Below are 18,868 nucleotides of genomic sequence, written 5' to 3'. Positions count from 1 at the left end.
ATGCATAAAGCATTTTCGATGTAAAGGTCAGATGGCCTACTTTTTTTGAGCCAAAATCTACTTTTCAAGTAGCTAAGCTTTCGAGATCGAGCGGTTCGCAAAGCCTCGTGCTTTTTGTAGCCTGCAGTGACTAACCACACTATTGTTTTTCTAGCTGTCATAAAATCACATCGCACTTTCACTTGCTATCTCTCATAAGCACGCACAGATGCACACACACATGTACTGTGAGAGTGATATAGGGTGTGCAGGCTGTAGTGTAGCCTAGCAGAAAAGGCTTTTCACCCCTCGTGGTGGACTTAAGGTCAAATTGACTGGTTGAGCACTCATAACAGTTTGAGCTGTCAATATGCTACAATCTACCAAGACACCTTCTGATTGACAAACAACCTCTGTTGCTTAAATGTGTGATAACCCGAGATTGTGTGATTGATGAACTCAATAGCTCGGTGATAGTCATTTTCCAAGTCAAAATGTTAGCAAAGTTTTCCAAAGAGAAGGCGAAAAACTTTTCTCCAAACAGTATCATTTACATTTGTAAATCCCAATCGTTTTTTTTAAAACAACATCAACAAACACACTGAGTCATGCAAATATAAAATGGACGTGTTATGTTTGTGGAGGCCAAATTGGCAGTCATTGCTCGAGAGAGAAACTGCTTTTGTCTAAAATGATGTCAAACTGTGCTTCCAAAATTGGAAAGCTTCCCCGTTGTGCAGTACAAACTGCATGCTGTGCAAGAATGGAACAAATTGACAGGGGCTTAGTCAACAGTCAATTGTCTTTGGTAAGAACCCGTCTCGTCACTGTGGAGCTGCTTCCTGCCCACACCCGCACTTTTCCTCTCCACTGCTCCGGCGGAGGTGGTGCTCGGGTGTCCTCACCTCCCCAGAGGGCCCTCTGCCTTGTTCGCCCCCCTCTTATCATCTGCCACATGAAAGGCTTTCATTACGAGTCGTGACACCGGTCCCACCCTAAGCCAACCTGTTCACGGCATCACATCTAAATGGCATCACACATTGTGTTCAGCAGAAGAGGTAACATCACCCAGTCTGCCTTTAGAAAGTCTTGTCCTGTCCTATCCGATTAATTCTCATTCACTAATTTCATGGCATTTCATTCCCATTTTGCTTGATCTCCTTTGTGTAGTTTCCTTTTCTTGTCTCTCCTTTTACTTGTTCACCTCTTCATTTCATTCACCCCTCTCTATTTCAGCCCCACATGCCCGACAGACGCCCCTCTATAAAATTCTCTTTTATTTATAGCTTGTTTGCTTTTATAAGGCAGCTGTGTAGACCAAAGTCGCTGGCGCTGTTTGATGTGCACATTTCTCATCTGTGATTAGGAAGTGAATCTTTTCAAAATAAAAAAAATAGGACATGGTTGTTAAAGGAAACGACTGGAGTGGAGCCTCCTTAGTGAAGATTATCCTGCGCACGTTTTATTTGGCTTCTTTCCATTGACAGCAAATAATTCACGGGCCGGGTCGGATCCGATGGGCCGAGTTTAGCGGCGCTACCTACAGCACAGCGTCTGGCCTGTTGTCGACATCCAGAACTTGTTACTGGCAGAGTCCAGAAGCTGAAGCCTGGGGCATAATTAACAGGAAAGGGGTCTTACGCTTTCCGCTGCTTGCCCTCATTTAGCTGCTTGATTTATTTCCTAAACATCCACCGGCTTACCAAAGCTCCTGTTCTGTGTACTGCTCCCACCCGCCACAGGCAGGCCTGTTAAAGAACAGCCTTTTCCACGTGCGTCATAAATAACCTGATGGCAGACTTTAGTGGGACCACCGAGCATTGGCGGAGATGAATCTGATGATAATGGTAGATGGGGAGCTCTCGTGCTCTGCATTCATCACGGCCAATGCCAAGACAATGCTATGCTCCGGGAGTGATGGCTTTTGAAGTGCATCTCTTCGTCGTACCCACTTGTTTGGCACATATCACTCATCCTGCACCTAAGGACTGCCAATTAAAAGTGTATCCAGGCCAACCTCCGTGCAGTCACTCCACTGGCCCGCTGCCGTGTGCAGCTGTGTGTGTAATGGTGGTGGTGAGCTAGAGGCTTTGCAAGCAGGCTTAAGGCAAAAAAAAAAATGTTTGCTCCAGCAAGTGCTGACTTTTCCCATCTCTTGCAGATGTTTGTCTGCTGAAGTATTCATTCTGAGGGAAGCACACTCAATATTTACAAACATGTTGGTAAATTAGGCCCCCTGTCTGTATCCAACATACAAGATTGATTTTGGTTTTTGCAATTCTGTATAACAAAGGCTACACAGCAAAAAGCATTTGAAAGGACAAAAAAAAAGGCAACTCACTCTGTCGATGTGCTTTGAAGAGCCGCAGAATAGTGCAACCTCAGATTAATGTTCTCATAAAGCGAGGGAGGTGGTTTTGATGGAGGACTTTTTAGATCGTAGGTGGACCCCCTCCTCTGGGCGATATTCCTTCTCAGCTTTGTTCTTAATACTTGAGCAAGAAAGAGTGGGCAAACATAAGTCATAGCAGATTAGTTGTAGCGTCGCCCACCCTGTGGGAGAATTTATTTTTTCAGTGATTAGCTTGTCTCTCGGATACACACGGCTTTCAGACACGAATACTGCCGTTAGGTGCTAATAGTTCCAGCATGATTGGTCCTTTACAGTTCAGTGACTCAACAGCTACTGTTGAAAAGAAGTCAAAAGAAGAAAAACAGAAATGTACAGGCTATTGGTGTGGACAGAGAATGAAAAATAATACCGCACGGGCGGAGTGCTTGTCAAGAAGTCATTGACCTTGATTCGTCCCCCGCCTGTTTTTTAACTGTGTCTGCTCAGACTGGATGAAAGTCCTCATAAACGATCAAAAGAGACGTAAGATTATTTATTTACATTTTTTTTCGTTTTTACCTAATGCAGTCTTACTCTTACTCTGTTCTCTACATTAAGAGAAACAGACGGACGGACGGACAGACAGACAGACGCTGTGGATATTGAGTAGAGTCGGTTCTCCAACCATCATGATAAACATCCTTTCATCACACTTGATTTGATCCACATCTGCAAGCATCTTTGTAAACCATTCATTCATTGTATGCAACAATGAAGTTCTATCCCAGATGGTGCAAACAAAAGCATTTCATGTCTACAGCCAGACTAGAAGTGATTGCATATTTGACTAGAGGGCATATGGCAGGTCAGTGAACTACAAACCCATTACTATATGTCCCCCCCCCCTCCCTTTTTTGATATTCTCAAAACCCTTTGACGAAATTCAAAGCGATGGTCCAAACAGTAGTAAAAAGAGAGCCTTGATGGAGGAGAATTGAGCCTGGGTAAGGAGACCTCCCTCTGGGCTTTGCAGACCAATCCAGCCTATTGATTTTCTGTCCTCTCCTTCAATATTTGGAATGCGCCATCGCCAATAGATTATGACAAACGCGGCCGCCGGAGACCGTCGATCCTTTAATTGAAGATGATCGAGGACGGCCGAGGATAGCGCGGCTCTGCGTCTCCTAAAGTTACCTCCGTCCAAGTCTATAAACCGCAATGACCTCTCACGGAACAAAGCTTTTGTGGCCGACCATCTCTACCCGACTAAACTTTCACCGCACGGCTGAACACAATGGAGTCGGTGCTTTACAATAACAACCTCCTGCCAAAAGCACAAAAACAAGGCACGAGAAAAAGCTCTGTGCTCTATTTTGATGAAAGTAACAAGCACAGCTTGTTGTAAATAGGCTTTCTGCGGCCCGAGGCAGCTTTTCTCCCTGGGGGACGTGCTTTCTGCATCTCTCCCAGGGTTGCCGTCGCCAAAGGGAAGAAGGGCGGCACAAACAAGAAGTTGCCTCAGCTCCTTTGGCAAAAGGAAATCATCTCCGATTTTGGTTGCCAGGCTGAGATTCAGATTAGGAATGCAGTTGGGATTACAATACAGGATTGTGTTTGGACCTGCCTCGCTAGCCGTGTTAGGATTACAGTCCAGGTGCACGTGCAGAAACACCGGCTGCCGAGGTTGTCTGGCTATACTGACGAAAGACTGTTAGCGCTCAGTCTGTCTGCAAACACTTCCGTCTGATAGCTCGGATGTGTGCTTATTCAAATGAGTTGTGCTGTGGGCACCCTCTTGCAAATCAGGCACCATCCGTGCTAGCATTGTCACACAAATTAGAAACGGATGTTTTGGGCCGAGCGGTCTGTGGACATCAGGCTCGCAGTGCCGCCTTTGACGTGAGTGCCTCGCTTCAGCCCCCCCTCGTCTCACAGGAAGCTAAGCAACCTTTCTCACCTATTAAAAGGGACCGCAAAAGATGACTGTCTCCAACCTGCAACCTGCATCAGTAATTTTATTTTCAATAAATCTCCTGAAACCTCTCTTCAGTTACCTTTCTCCCCGATGCTTTTAAGCCCCTCTGATCCTTTCCAATAATAATGGCATTGCCAGCCAATCTCTCAGAAAAAATGGGTTCAGCGCATACCTAATCCCATTTAATTACTTAGACACACAGGGCTGAGGACACACTCCTCAGGCGGTGCCCCCTGCGCCCCCCGCTCCCTGTAAGCATGCCCTGTATGCACCCCATCCACCTTTCTTCATGAATTATGGATCTTCGGCTGCAAGGCGAGGGGTGATCATTCCGCCTGCTCTGTCATAAGGCTCAGGGAGAGCCGAGGCTCAGTGTAAATATGGTGGCTGTCTGGGCTCGAGGTGCGGTATTAAAAGCTCACCGCTCTCCTTCGCAGTCCCCGCGCTGCAGCAGCAGGGGGGGGGGGGGGGGTTCAGGCGTAATCACAACTTCCAGCACTCGGCTCTACTGCAGGCGGCCTCACACTGACCGGCAGTACGCCTCACGGTCGCCGTACCTGAGAGGAGGGGAGAAATGAAACGGAGATGGAAAGTGAAAGCTGGGGAAATGGGCTGAATCAGCTCAGGTTTTCTCGCCATTTGTTAGCACAAACGCTGCCTTACAGAAAAAAAAAAACCATCACCGTGATAGAATGTCAAAATTTGCTTGACCCGGTTGGTGTTCAGAGTGATGTCGGTGATCTAGATGTGCTTTGGTGTTCCCTTCATGGGTATCGTGCTCTACTCCTTATGTGGGCAACAGAAAGCTGTCTGGTTTCCAGATGACACTTTCATTATCATCTAAGAAAAAAAGAATCGTGAATTGTTCCTACACATCCATTTTATACATCCGTGATTCTCAAGCGTCGTCACACTGCAGGGAGCCACACCATCCGTCATGAGACATTTCATAGAAGTTATGAACAATAAAGGATTTTTGAAAAAAGCCTTTGAAAATACTACATGTTACTTTTTCAAAGGACTTTGAAGTACAGTCAAAAGCAGATTGCCACCTATAGCGTCCATTCGCCAAAGGCTGAGCTGCTCTGGATTTGCTTATGGACAAGCTAACTGAGTGAGTAACGTTTCCTGACGCAATATTGGTCGTGAAGCTGTGCCAAACATTTTTTTTTAAACTCAAATAATCTGTGAGAATTTTATTCAAAAAGGTACTGTTGTAAGATGATTTTGAAATGATAATCAAGTGATGTGGGATCATACTTTGTGGTATACTCAGAGCTTAGTCTAAACATTTTTAATGGAGCCTATCTACTATTTGTGAGTCTTTTGCAACTCCCACGAATAGCAAAAGGTTCACTCTATTAGAATCTGCATGTCAAATTCTCCCCCTGCGGCGTGGATAAGTTAAACTACTGCAGCCGATTCCTGTTTAAAAAATGTTAATGATGCGCACTGAATTTCATTCCAGCCAAGATTTTATTTCCCATAAATCATTCAAAATCCTCAAATGTTTTCCCCTGATGAGTGTATACATTTACAAATACAACTTTAAATCACGCAATGAGGTTTTTGGTGACGTTCCAGTGAAGTGTGAAGCGAAATAAAGTACGAGGCCACCCTAAAGACTTTCTAATTGGCAATGTCACAGTTCTCTCCTTGCCCGAGGAGGAGAAAGAAAAGATGATGTCTGTGTCAGCTCGGAGATGGTTCTATGCTGTCTGTCAGGGCCCTGAGCACATTTCCCTGAGCTTGATATGGACGGGACTTGTCTCGCTGCCCTCAGCGGCAGACAGACGTCTCATCTTTATCTCTCCAGATTTCTACCTAATCTGTTTCTCTCCCCTTGGCCTCTCTTCATGAATCTGCCATAAATCATTTTTGGATTCAGGGCCCAGTTTGCACACGCACTTTCATAAAGGGAGAGGAGCGGGCATCAGATATCCAGACTAAATAGCGATCAAATTACACAGGATATGAAATGTTGTAGGTTGGAATCCATTATCCAACTCAATATGGGTCTTTTCACTGTAATATGTCAGCTCTGGCCCTGAAGGGACAAAAAAAAGCACAGATGGTAATGTATATATGTGCAATATGCATATGATTGAGCAAATAATTACGGCTGACAGTTGAGCGAAGAATATTTGAGCTAAGTGCGCACAACTTGTTCAAAATAAGATCCAAAACACAAGAGAGCAGGTGGAGACCTTGAAAATGAGTTTGTGGTTGTTTTCAAGCCACCCGCACCAGCTGCTCTTAGCCGTAAACAGGCTGCATTTCCTGCTGAGCTTTGCAGTTACATTGATTTTTGCAGGTTAATTACAATGTTTTGTTTTTTTTCCCCCCCGACTTTCCCCCATTTTACAGTGCGCATGAAAAGTACTAATTGCATTCAATAACAAACTAATGATAGCAATAAATGGACTGGACCTGCATCATCTGCCTCCATCTGTTAAAAACTCTCTCTCTCTCATTGTCTCTCTCTCTCTCTCTCTGTCTAAAGGGCTCTTCATCCTGACAAGTATTATTGAAAAATTCAATCGCCATGGCAACAGCAGACTCATTACATTTAATCCACTAATTGCTAACTAGCTTCGCAATTGTCTGTAATTGCTTTGGGGACACAGTTAACCACGTGGTTGGTATGCAGAGCAAGGCTATGCGGGACAAAGGCCAGAAATGAAAGATGGCGCGCTGTGGTAACCCTCAACTCCCTCCCCACCTCTCCCCTTTCAAGAAAAAAATAAATAAAATTGTGCACACTCCATAATAATCATCATCTGTCTAAATCTCCAAGTGCAATATTAATTAATGGGCCTGGTTGCTATGGAGATTGATCACCATATTCTCTGTCAGCGGGATTTAGTCAAATGGGTCCTAATGTTTGTTTGTTAATGTAGCTGTAAACAATATTGCAGGAAGTATTTTGTCAGCAGCTCTTTCGGCCGCTAGGATGCTACGACAGCAAATCAAATGGGCGATGGCGCCTGACACATTAAAATTTCTATAATTATGCACATTCTTATGAATCAAATCACAATTGATTTATATTGTTGGAGTTTGATAACTACTTCGGGATAATATTTTTTTTTTTCATCCATATACTTCGAACAGTACCGATACTGGTACGAGTACTCAATTTTTGAGTAACCACAGATACCGATACCAAGCACCGAACCCACTAGTACTTTTGATAGCTAGAATTTCCCCAAATCAAACAATGACAGATCATTTTAAAGACCTATCTATCCAAAAATACCATTTTTTCCTTTCCTTTTAATTTGTAGTTAGTGCATCTTGCGTGCGTAACAATAGCCATACTATTTTTATAGACATAATGAGATCCGATGAGAAAATTATCTTAACTTATGAAGCGTATCTGAATAAATGTGTGCCTTAACGAGCCAACATCAGGTTTGTGTATAACGTCCATAATTTCTCTGTTTTGTCTTTTGAGGCAGCGACTTTGATGGTATCGGTGTCGCCATTAAAATGGTTCCCACAGATGACTAGTCCAAACATGAGGGGTGGTCAATGTAAAAAGGGCTTTTATGGGTATGCGGTTGCATTCACGTGTCATGTGTGTATGCGTGTGTGTGTGAGTGTACAAGTCGGGGCACTGAACAAACCCAAACCCCTTTGATTAGCGAAAGGCTCAAAGGATGGAGAGGCAATTCGAGAACTTCACAGGCGCAGAGGGGAAATTGCCTTGAACCTTGAGGTGTATGAAAGTGCAATTTGTGTCCCATCTGTTCTGCTTCCCTTCCATTAGGAGAAGGAAGGGTGTTCTAAAGCCACCGAGGAGAAAATGCCTCTGTGAGGCTCTCTGGGTATGCACAGGCTCTAGTAGATTTAATTTGCCAGACGAGTCTTTCCGCTTTTTTCTCTTTCCATCAAAATCTTTTAGATGCAAGAACAAAGAGGTTTCGTTTTTTTTTTTTTTTTTTTAGTGCAGACTATATTTTGTTGTAATGTCCTCCTGATCATGGTGACCTCCTCTCCATTGAATGCTCTGCCCTAGCTTAACTGAATCCCGTCACATAACATTGTGCGGTGTTGATCCGTTTCTTTTGATTTTGATCTTTTTTGCCCTTTTTCAGAAGGATTTGCATGGCAAGAACAAGTTTGTTCCCCGGGCAACGGATTGTTGCCATTTGCAGTTTGAGCCGAGGTGTTACTTGAGGACTTGGAAAGTGTGGCATCAGAGATTAGATTGGCCCAAAGTATGCATGAGCTAAGATAGCAGAGTGCATTACTGGAACCAGAAAGCGACTCTATCATCGATTCATATTTTAAGTATATCTGTGCAAGGAAATATCTTTGATGTGGTAATGGTGCATTAAGTTAACTGTTGGCAATTTAGTTTGCAGGGATCAGCGCATTAGAATAGCTTTTAGACTGTGTGGCAAAAAAAATAAAAATGGTGTCATCTTTGAAACATCTGCAACATGAACCTTAAACGTTGTTGCAAACGTAAAAGAATAAAACGAAACATAATAACAAATAACAGAAAAAATGTGGTTTTACACAGGCTTTATTTTTTTTTTATTGTAATTTAGTGAAGCTATGGCATGAGCCTTACATAAGATATTTGTTAAGCAGTGTGTACACATGTTTTACCTTAAAATAACAACTCAATTTACTCTTATGGTACAATTTGCTAAAAGCAGAACATCTCATTGCAATGAGAAAACCCAGACCACCCAGTAGACAAAAATATTTGCGGACAAACCAGGACACCATGTTGTTTTAAACACGGCACATACTGATTTGACGTTTTTCCCCACTGCATGAGTTAATAGCCTGCGACAGAAGGTCAAAAACTAACGATTCAAATGCTCAACGCTGTACATTTAGGTCATTGCTGATCCACCTTTATACATTTTCTTTATTGAATAATAGACTTTTTACTGTTGTTTGTTTTATTTTCAACTAAAAGCTTGTGTGTGATTGCTGCGGTGGGTCCTCACTTTACAACCTGCGTAATCGTTGACCTATTTTGAATGCAGGTCGTAACACACTAACGTCAGAATTACAGTAAGAGAGAGATTGTGTTTACTCTTCATGCATAACACGCACAGTTTCAGTTTGGAGCTAGCGAGTAGCATACATGTGAAAACTAAATGCAGTTTCACGGCAGGGGAAAGTTAACACAAGTCAGGGTGAAAGGTGAGTGCATTTCCTGATTAGAGCGCCAGTTTCTACAAAAGACAGTGTACATATCCCCTTTTGCCAAGTGTGAAACAAACAGCATCCAAATTGAATATTTCAGTCTGGGGGAGTAAGATGTGGGATTTGCACACAAAGACTGAGTGACAGATTGAGAGAGACGAGAGGCAGCCAACCTTTAGCAGAGCTGCAGAGAAAAGACAGTAAATGGCAAGTTAGATTAATAGATTGGCAAGGTCTCACGGAAGATGGGGTGCTAATTCATTGAGTGAAAGAAAGGCTGCATTTTTTTAGGTCAGAGTTGAGTGTGGAGGGATGATGAAGATGGAAATATGAATACTGAATAATTCAGCCTACATCCTTCCTTGAATCAAAAAAGGGATTAAGAGTGGTGCGTGGAGTCAAAGGTTAGAAGCAATTGTAGAGAAAGACAGAAATGAGTCAGGTGGAAACTGTGAGGCGGAACAGCTGGAGGAAGTGAAGGGAGTGTGTGCACTGCGATATTGAGGTCAAGGTGTTATTATAATGCATCTTCACCTTCAACTTTGTCTCTATGCAAAAGTGGAAGAACATTTGGATTCATATAATATCTCAATCAGGATTTAACTCAGCAAAGGTTGGCCCAAAAAAAACCCCAACTCATGTAGAATTGTATTTTTGTTTATCTGTACGTACGTTAGATAACAGAACAAATGTCAGATGTAGATGGACTGGACGCAACCGTTTGCATGCTGGGGGGGGGCGGTTTGTGTTTTTGACCCGATTGGTCCAGTTCACTATTCCGCATCTGCTTCTAAAGCTTGAAGTCCACTACTATAGTTTGTCTCGTTTTTTCTGTTGACTCGCTGGTTTGCTGCTGCTACCAGACTATAATCCAAAATATAATAAAATATGATTAATGCTGTACATTCATCCATTCACAGTTTTTGGGGAGATTTTTATGTTGCAGTATAATGCAATTGATTCTTGCTAGATGCATGTAGATTCCCCTCCCCAAGGTTTTGTGTAAATAAATAAAAGAAGTGTTAGATGACAAATTGGATGAAAAACTGAAGCTTCCACTGCTGATTCAGTTGGGAGGCGCCAATTTTACGGTGATTAGTTACCATTAGCTTATTTTTTGTTGGTGGGGTTGTGATGGGAACAATGTCGCGTCCCCCCAAAATTCCACTTTAAAACTCCTTGTTTAAACATTGTATTTTACTGTAAATCTCCAAAAAGTTGATACAAGAAGGAGACAACCTATTTTTATTTAAAAAAAAAAAAAAAAAAGCATGTTGTGCAAAAGTCCCCCTAAACAGCTGAAATAGTTACTTGAATGATTCGTTTGGTATTTGCTGCCCATAAAACCCATTTTAGATTTGTTAATTATTTCATTCAGTGTTTGCCCTGAGCCGATGTTTTCTGCTGGGATTGTTAACTCGCTTCCAACTGAGACTTTTAGCATCTTCGAAGCATTTATTTTCTTCGTGCTGTGTCTTTAGAGTGTTGAGACTGAACCTTGCTGAGCGACAAAGCTATAGACGTTTGAGATGGTAAACAACAAAGGCAGGGGTTACCACTCACCAACCTTTTTGAAACTGAGTTACTACTTGAAAACTGATTCATGTTAATGGCTACCAGTATTTCTGAAATAACAAACTGCCTCAAATTTGGAACAGACTATTATACTTCACAATGAACATCATAACAGTCACATAGTAGAAAAGCACTCTGGAAAAAAAAAATCTTTGGTCATCATGTACTATGTTTTTTTTTTCCATCCAACCACACTGTGGTGAATCAATGTCTGCAAAAACATATGTATGGTATCTCGGACCAGAGTTGCATACCCTGGGCACTTTGTTGTGAAATCAAAATAGTCAGCATAGTTTTCAAATTGCAAAAGCATCAGATTCACAGCCATTTGTCCAGTTAGCTAATCTGGCACGGCAGATTGTTTGTTTCTCAAATCCATCTGGTGATAAATCAACAGAAACTATTTGGAAAGGTAGACACTTAGAAAAATGAACGCCTATTAGTTGAGTGGACTTTGTTCCTGGCAATGTAAGTCCAAATCAAATATTACGGTCTGTTTCATCATCTGTTTCATAATTGCTAAAGTCTTTCAACTAAAGGTATTTCTGCTCAAAGTTCACTTCCATCAAAGGTAATTTGTAGACACTTTATTTGGCAGACCAAGAACTCAATGAGACCGCCTCTTCATGGTGATTGCCTCCGGGAGAGGACCATGCTTGAGTTGTGAAGAGGTTGCTGCTAATGTGATTAGCTGTCTGTTTCCAATTAAACACAAGCCAATAATGAAACCGGGGACAAAGTATCCCATTGTCCTAAGCATCTTGACAGATATCCTCAAACCTGTTCTTTTCTTTGCTTTGACAGCTTTTGTTCCGCCTTTCATCCCTGTGCTTCGTGCGATTTAAAGAAAGACAGCAGAGGAGTGTGCGCATCCATGTGTGTGTGTGTGTGTGCCTGTGAGTGTGTGTGTTTGGGGGTGAAAGGAGGGAGTTCTCAAATCCCAATAGGCTCTAGGGAGCTGTCAGAACTGATCGAGCTCTATCACTTGCAAGCGGAAGCGCAAAATTGGGCCGAGCTGAGCACTAGAGGATGATGGTCTCTCTGTCCACTGGAGTCCGAGACGTTGTGGCAGCTCGAGATAGTTTGTGGCCTTGCAGATGGTTCAGTTTTGGGGGGGGTTACCCTGGCAACCTGTGGACAAGCGCATTATTGCTCCGCTTTGTATAACATTTTAACCTGTCCCCCAGCTAAAATGTATACTCGGGCAAAATTGATTTTTATTATTTGAAAGACTAATACTAATAAAAAAAATGAGTTGAGAGAGCAGATCCATCCTTAAAGATACTTTGTCTCGTCAATTGTCTCCAGATTTGTTTTTCTTGTTTATTAAACTTGTAGTTTTGTAAATATTCACAATTCAGACTGAGAGTGAATTTGATCATTATGATTGAATTGTTTGGACACACTATGGAGGGATTATCAGTCAATATACGCATTATTGGCAACTGGGGTGGAATATGCATGAATATGCTTGAGAAATTAAAGGAATGTCTACCTTTTCTGCTGCCTGTTAAAGTGTTAGTCGTGCCAATTCAAACGTCAGGTATAGATTTATTTATTTTTTTAATCTGAATGTCAATGCAGTTAAAAACGTTGTCACATTGTTTTGCAATGAAATTATTTCGAAGGTGATGCTTAAAAGCAAAGATTAATGCACATCATGACATTGGACAGCCACCAACATCACTTTAGAACTTTAACTAAATCAAACGTGCTCCCAGAGTGGTAATTATTTCAATGAAAGCATTCAATAAAAATCGACCTTGGGTGTACTTCTTCAAACTTCTTTTTCGAAATGAAAATGTTTTATTAACTGGACGTAACCACTCATGAATAAGCACTAAGCTTTTCACAAGCTCCTTTTCCTGTGTTGTTTCAACACTAACACAGAGTTGCTCCTCCAGATCGTTTGTTTTGTAACACATTTCATCAAGCCAATTGTGTCCTTAAACCGCCTACGCATGTGGAAATCATTGTGTTACATACTCCAAGCCACCAATGGCAACATAAGCTACAAATTCACAATGTAGTACAACCCCAAAAAAATGTGGCAAAAGAGTGCTTTTACAAAGACATTTTCTTTGAGGTATTCATATAAAAATATTCATACTTAAGTAAATCAAAGCAACTGCCCCCAGGAAATGGCTGGCTGGTCAATTTTAGATTCTGCCGACATTATCTGTAGAAACGCTGCTCTGTCTGCAATGCTCTGTTCACACTAAAACTGCCGGAGCATATTTTCCACTCTGCATTTATTCAGATTCATTACTGGCAACGGCTACTCCACCTATCCAACTTCAATCATTGCCAATCAAAGCTGTGCCTTTCATTTCCTTAAAATGTGGTGCTTGTCTCAACATGGCGGAAGTACATCTGCACAGTGAAGTGGGCTCTTGGAGACTAGATTTCTACCCTAGCTGCGCTGGGGTTAGTTGGTGTGAGCGGTCGTAAGGTTTAAATCATCTCCCACTAAATTGTCAATCTTCCAGGCACGCCTCCAGCTGAGCCAGCCTACCTGGCTCGGTGGAGACCAGTCTGCTTAAGTGACAAACACATGTTGCAAGCCTTGTGTTGATATGAAAATCAGAATCTGTAGGCATTAGTACCACAGATTCTAAGAAAAATTTTGTTTTTGATGTATTTAATAGAATAAGGTGCTGTCTGAGTGAATTCAGAGGACCTTCACCTGTCACGCACACCAGTTCCGAGATGACTTGCCATCATGTAAAAGCTCTCAAACAACAGGAGCAGGGATTGTGTTCTTGGCAGACCTGCCTCAACCAGCTGCTCTACGTGCGTGTGTGTGTGTGTGCGTGTGTTTTCTCGAGAGTATAGTGTCATTTGGGTCTTTTCAGCTGAGGTGATTGCTAGATACCAAAACCCAAATCTAAACCCCGTTTCAGGTTCTAAAATATAACTTCCCCCATTGCATGTAAAAAAAAAAAAAAAAATCCACATCTCCAGAATGTCTAAGGTTGTTTTTTTTTCCAAGGGGGTGGAGCGCCAATGAGATTTAACAGCCCCAGGTGTGAGTACTGTGACACTGTGTATGACCTTCCCACACTCTGGCACGAATGTGCTTCCTTGTAATAGAGACATATGACCTGACAAGGTGAGATAAACCACATTTCATCTCCGGTCAGCTGTAGGCTTTGTCTGCGGTATCTGCTTTTCATTAAAATCTTGCAAATAATCTTGTAAGGGTTCACCTACCATTCATCCACCGTGTTATATTGTCGTATTTTTTATTGTTCATTATAACATTTTGCAACTTTGTGGGATTATCTTGCAAAAAAATGGCTCCTCCAAATTTAAATTGGTCTTGAAATGAAGTCATTGATTGGCAAAATTGCTTTCTCCCCAAAATTGTTTTATATATATTATAAATGCTTTTGCAATTTGATATAGTATCTTGTGAACAGCACTCGTAGCAACTTCCTTTAAAAAACAACCTTCAAACACAAAAGGCCAACACACGCAGGCTCAACTGTGAGAGTTGAGTGCATGCATGTTTGCTCACGGCTTCCTGCGAGAGGTTGTTGAGGCTGTAGGCAGTGAGTGTATCATGAAGACATCTCATCTCTGACTGGTCATACAGGAAACCAGATGCTTTTGATGATTAAACACGATTTAAAAAAAAAAAATTCAGACAGACGCCCATTGTGGAATGGATGAAAAGAAGGTTGCAAAGCAATCAACACAATTTGCCGGATTATCCAAAGAGGATAAACGCCGTCCGGCCTTTCATTTATTTAAAACAATACAATTAAAAAAAATAAATAAATGTAGTTTTAAGAGCTTGTAGGCACAAGACTATAAAATCCTACCTTATACAAACCAATACCCCAAAAATAAAATATATTTTTTTACGTCAATACAGAGCAATAAAATATGAGTCAGTGGGGGGTGGCATACAGTCAATCACTGTGACTGACTTCTGGCAGCTCTCATTATTTGGAGCTGCAAGTATGAATCACTAGTCTCCGTTTTTTAACCCAAATATGCAGTTGTCTGACTCTGCTATTCATGGTTCAACTTTTTTTTTCTTCTAAATACCACAGAACCTGAACCCTCGACTTGTTTTCATTTCTTATTATTCTGACAATGGCAAGGATGGCTATGATGTTTCCCAGAAGTGATGTCTTTTCAAACCCTGCCAGGAAACGTTACTTTCGGTAGCAATCATTTATGCTGCTGTGGCAATACTATTTGGCAACCAACTGATCTGTGTTTAAGGGAAGAGGATGTCTTGGAGCAAAGCAGGATTGCGGCACTAGTGTCGGTCGGCGAAGATGTGATTTCTAACAGGCACACACAAAAGGTCGAAGGATGTCGTAAAGACTTCAGTTTATGTAAGTGAAGGAGTATTTCTTCAAACAGGCTTGCATGGCCGCTCTGGCCCCTGATCTCTCTTCTGGCTTCCCCTCCTATCAACATCTGGCTGTCAGTAGGAAGTCTCCGGTCCGGAGATGCATCTACTATTAGCCAAGCCAGACATAAAGTATTGCAAAATATATGTGTGTTGTCAAACTTGCAAAGGAAAGATTTTATGCATGCTTACCATTCTTTTAGCCAACTGCCTCTCGCGCCAAACTGAATGAACTCAAATTATAGAGCACTGTGAACATGGCTTGGTTTTTAAATGATTTAATTTATTAACCATTTGGCCGTCAAACTTAAAAAACATGTGTTAACCATGTGATGTCACTATCTAGCTACCATCCATCCATCCATCCATCCATCCATCCATCCATCCATCCATCCATCCATCCATCCATCCATCCATCCATCCATCCATCCATCCATCCATCCATCCATCCATCCATCCATCCATCCATCCATCCATCCATCCATCCATCCATCCGTGGTCGAAATGTTATCTGTCAAAACAAGGTTTCTGCTTGAGGCTAGGTGTGGTCTCCTCCTCCCTTGCTCTCCTCTTTTTGGGATCCCCCAGGGTTCCACTTAAGGTCCCTGCTTACTCATTATCTAAATGCTTCCCCGAGGAGAGATATCTTAAAACCTGGTATCGTCTGCTATGCAGATGAAAGCAAACGCGACGCTTTCCTGAAGCAGTACAATCTCGATACCGCCCACATATTAACTTGTCGATCCGAAACATGGAATGGGTGTCATTAAACTTCCTCTCAGCGACTCTCAACAAAGAAACTTCATTGTTATCTTTGCAGCAGTTTGTAACCTCTTTTGAAAAGTAAAATGAAGTCAGGAGCTTTTCTCTCTGTGTCAAAAAACTTTACTTTCTTCAACGACATTTTAAAGTGAGCCCGTACAGATTGAGCCCAGAGGTGATGTCACCCCTGCGCATATTCGGTCTTATCGAGCCTTATTCTGCTTGATCCCCCCTTGCCCTCGCTCCCACTCCAGATGACTCTTCTTCGCCTGCCACTTGTGTGTGCCCTCCGCTCGCTCAGCCTCCAAACTGTGTGTCCTCTAACCACTTGACACCTTTACAGATTCATCCTCATCCCTTGGCAGACGGCACGCGGTTCGCCCACGGGGCACAATGCAGCGATCCTCGACAATCAATGGCAGATAAATCAATGCTATCTCTTTTTTCCATGCCTCTGTTGCCATTGATTTTTTTTTTTTTCTGCCCGTTACTTTGCCGCGTGTGGAAAGTTTTTGCTCATTTAAAGTGAGTTCACTTTCAGGAACACATTTTAACAACACAAGGCTGTCAGCTCTGAGCCAGACGCTAATGTTAGCACTGGATGGGGCGTAAAAGGGCTTTATTTATGAGATGCACTGTTCAAACAGAGGCTAGAGTGGATTTATTGAATGGATTCATTGTGAGCTGTCTTTTTAACAGAGGCATGCCCAATCCTGCCTTTATTGGAAGCGCTTTTATTTTGATACCTTAACAGTGACAAAGGAGCGATGCTTTGATCGCAAGAGAGAAGGAGGCCCAATTAGTCTTGGGATTACTCTCATGTTGCTGTTTTAGAGAAAAGCTCATTGCTATCAAATAGAATTTCTCATCCAATCTGCAGGCTCTGCGCCATGTCACCAGCAATGATATCTGGGAAATGCGTGTGCTCAGATATATTATTTTGAAAGCTCCATTTAATATAGCCCACAGTAAATTATCTACTGTGATGTTTCGCTCGTCTCCCCCATAAATAATTCATTGTTTTTATGTGCCCTCATGCCGCCTTGGGGGATTGGAACAGCTGAGTGTTTTCACAACGTATTTGTGTCCAATCTTCTGTGTATTGGGCGTACACTAATCAAACCACAGTACACATGCCATGAATGTTTGTTGAGTCATCTGCTTATCAGCTAATCAAATGACTTGTTTGCCTTCATGCCCGGCTCGCAGTGGTGCCCGTTCTTGATTGGCTCGTTCTCTATTGATTGTTCATGTGTTTGATTTACGGTAAAGCTGCGCGCTGTATGCAATAGGTCTGAAATCCGCAGGCTTTGTTATACGATCAGCCGCAATGAGGAAGGAGACAAGGTTGAAGCTAATATAGGATGGACTTGGGAGCTCTATTGTCTGTGAGACTTTTCTCATCAAATGCCATGTGCAACATGTGTAGTAGCCATTGGCATGGAGGTGCAACTCATGAAGAGAATTTCAAAGGCAAGGGAGTCCAGCGTAGTGACATGCATCTATACCCAGCATTGGGGAGCAATCAGATAGGGCAGAATTGATGACCTGGCTCACAATGGATTTCTTGGAGCAGGCTGCCAGACTGAGGTAATACTTTCAGGCTCTTATCAGCGCTGGAATAAGCTGAGTGCTGCATCACCCACTTCCCAGCGTCAGCTTATTATGAGTCTATGATGTGTGATTGCTTGTCCTTCCCTTTTGGGTGTCTGTGGCAACGTGCAGTGTTGGCACTTGGCAAGGGGAAGATGATGGAGATGAGAAACACTGAAGGCCACCTATGACATTTTTTCTTTACAAAAAAAACGTGTTTTGCTGAGTCAAGGAACGTGGACGAAAGTTCTGCGATTTTGTAAATTGAAGTACAGCTGTTGCATCATTTTGGAAGAAATGTGCAAAGTAGGATGGAATTTGGCAATTGATTGCTTTGGACCACTGTTGCACTTTTGTATAAAACAATTTTACATTCTTTTACCTCTTTTCATCAGAGGGGCATATAGTAATGATCTTAATCTGTTACAGATATACTTCAGTAAACTGGTTGAATTATCAGAGTAATTTTAATGCAACATACGTTTTAGCTTTTACTTTAGAATTTTTGTCAAGAAGAAGCACCACTTTCTTTCTTTCTTTCTTTCTTTCTTTCTTTCTTTCTTTCTTTCTTTCTTTCTTTCTTTCTTTCTTTCTTTCTTTCTTTCTTTCTTTCTTTCTTTCTTTCTTTCTTTCTTTCTTTCTTTCTTTCTTTCTTTCTTTCTTTCTTTCTTTCTTTCTTTCTTGAGCTGACATGCAAAAAAATGGGCATTTACATCTGCAACAGCACACATTAAAATAGAATTATAGTAGTAAAGCCCAAATGCTCAGCACTTATATTGGATCTCATATTGAAATGCGAGTATTTAAAAACAAATCCTACCCTTACTCCTCTGTGTGCAAACACATTCTGGCCCTCTGACAAATAGAATGGGTGGCCCCTGTCCTATTGCATTGATCTGTATGATTGTAGTCGCATTGCAGTTCTTTATTTCTCAGTATTGGGTCAGACTTGGGTTCTGCCCAATAAGGGATGTCACAGTTAACCTTTAAGTATGCTGCCGAAAGATGGATGAAGTGGTGCGGAGGTGATTAAAGAGTAAATGGTGATTAAATATCCCAATTTATATTCTGCCACGTCAATTAATATTGCACTTTTTTTTTTAAATGTTGC

Source organism: Syngnathus typhle, linkage group LG5 (genome assembly GCF_033458585.1).
Source record: "Syngnathus typhle isolate RoL2023-S1 ecotype Sweden linkage group LG5, RoL_Styp_1.0, whole genome shotgun sequence".
Classification (NCBI taxonomy): domain Eukaryota; kingdom Metazoa; phylum Chordata; class Actinopteri; order Syngnathiformes; family Syngnathidae; genus Syngnathus; species Syngnathus typhle.
Note: the sequence above shows the minus strand (reverse complement) of the source record.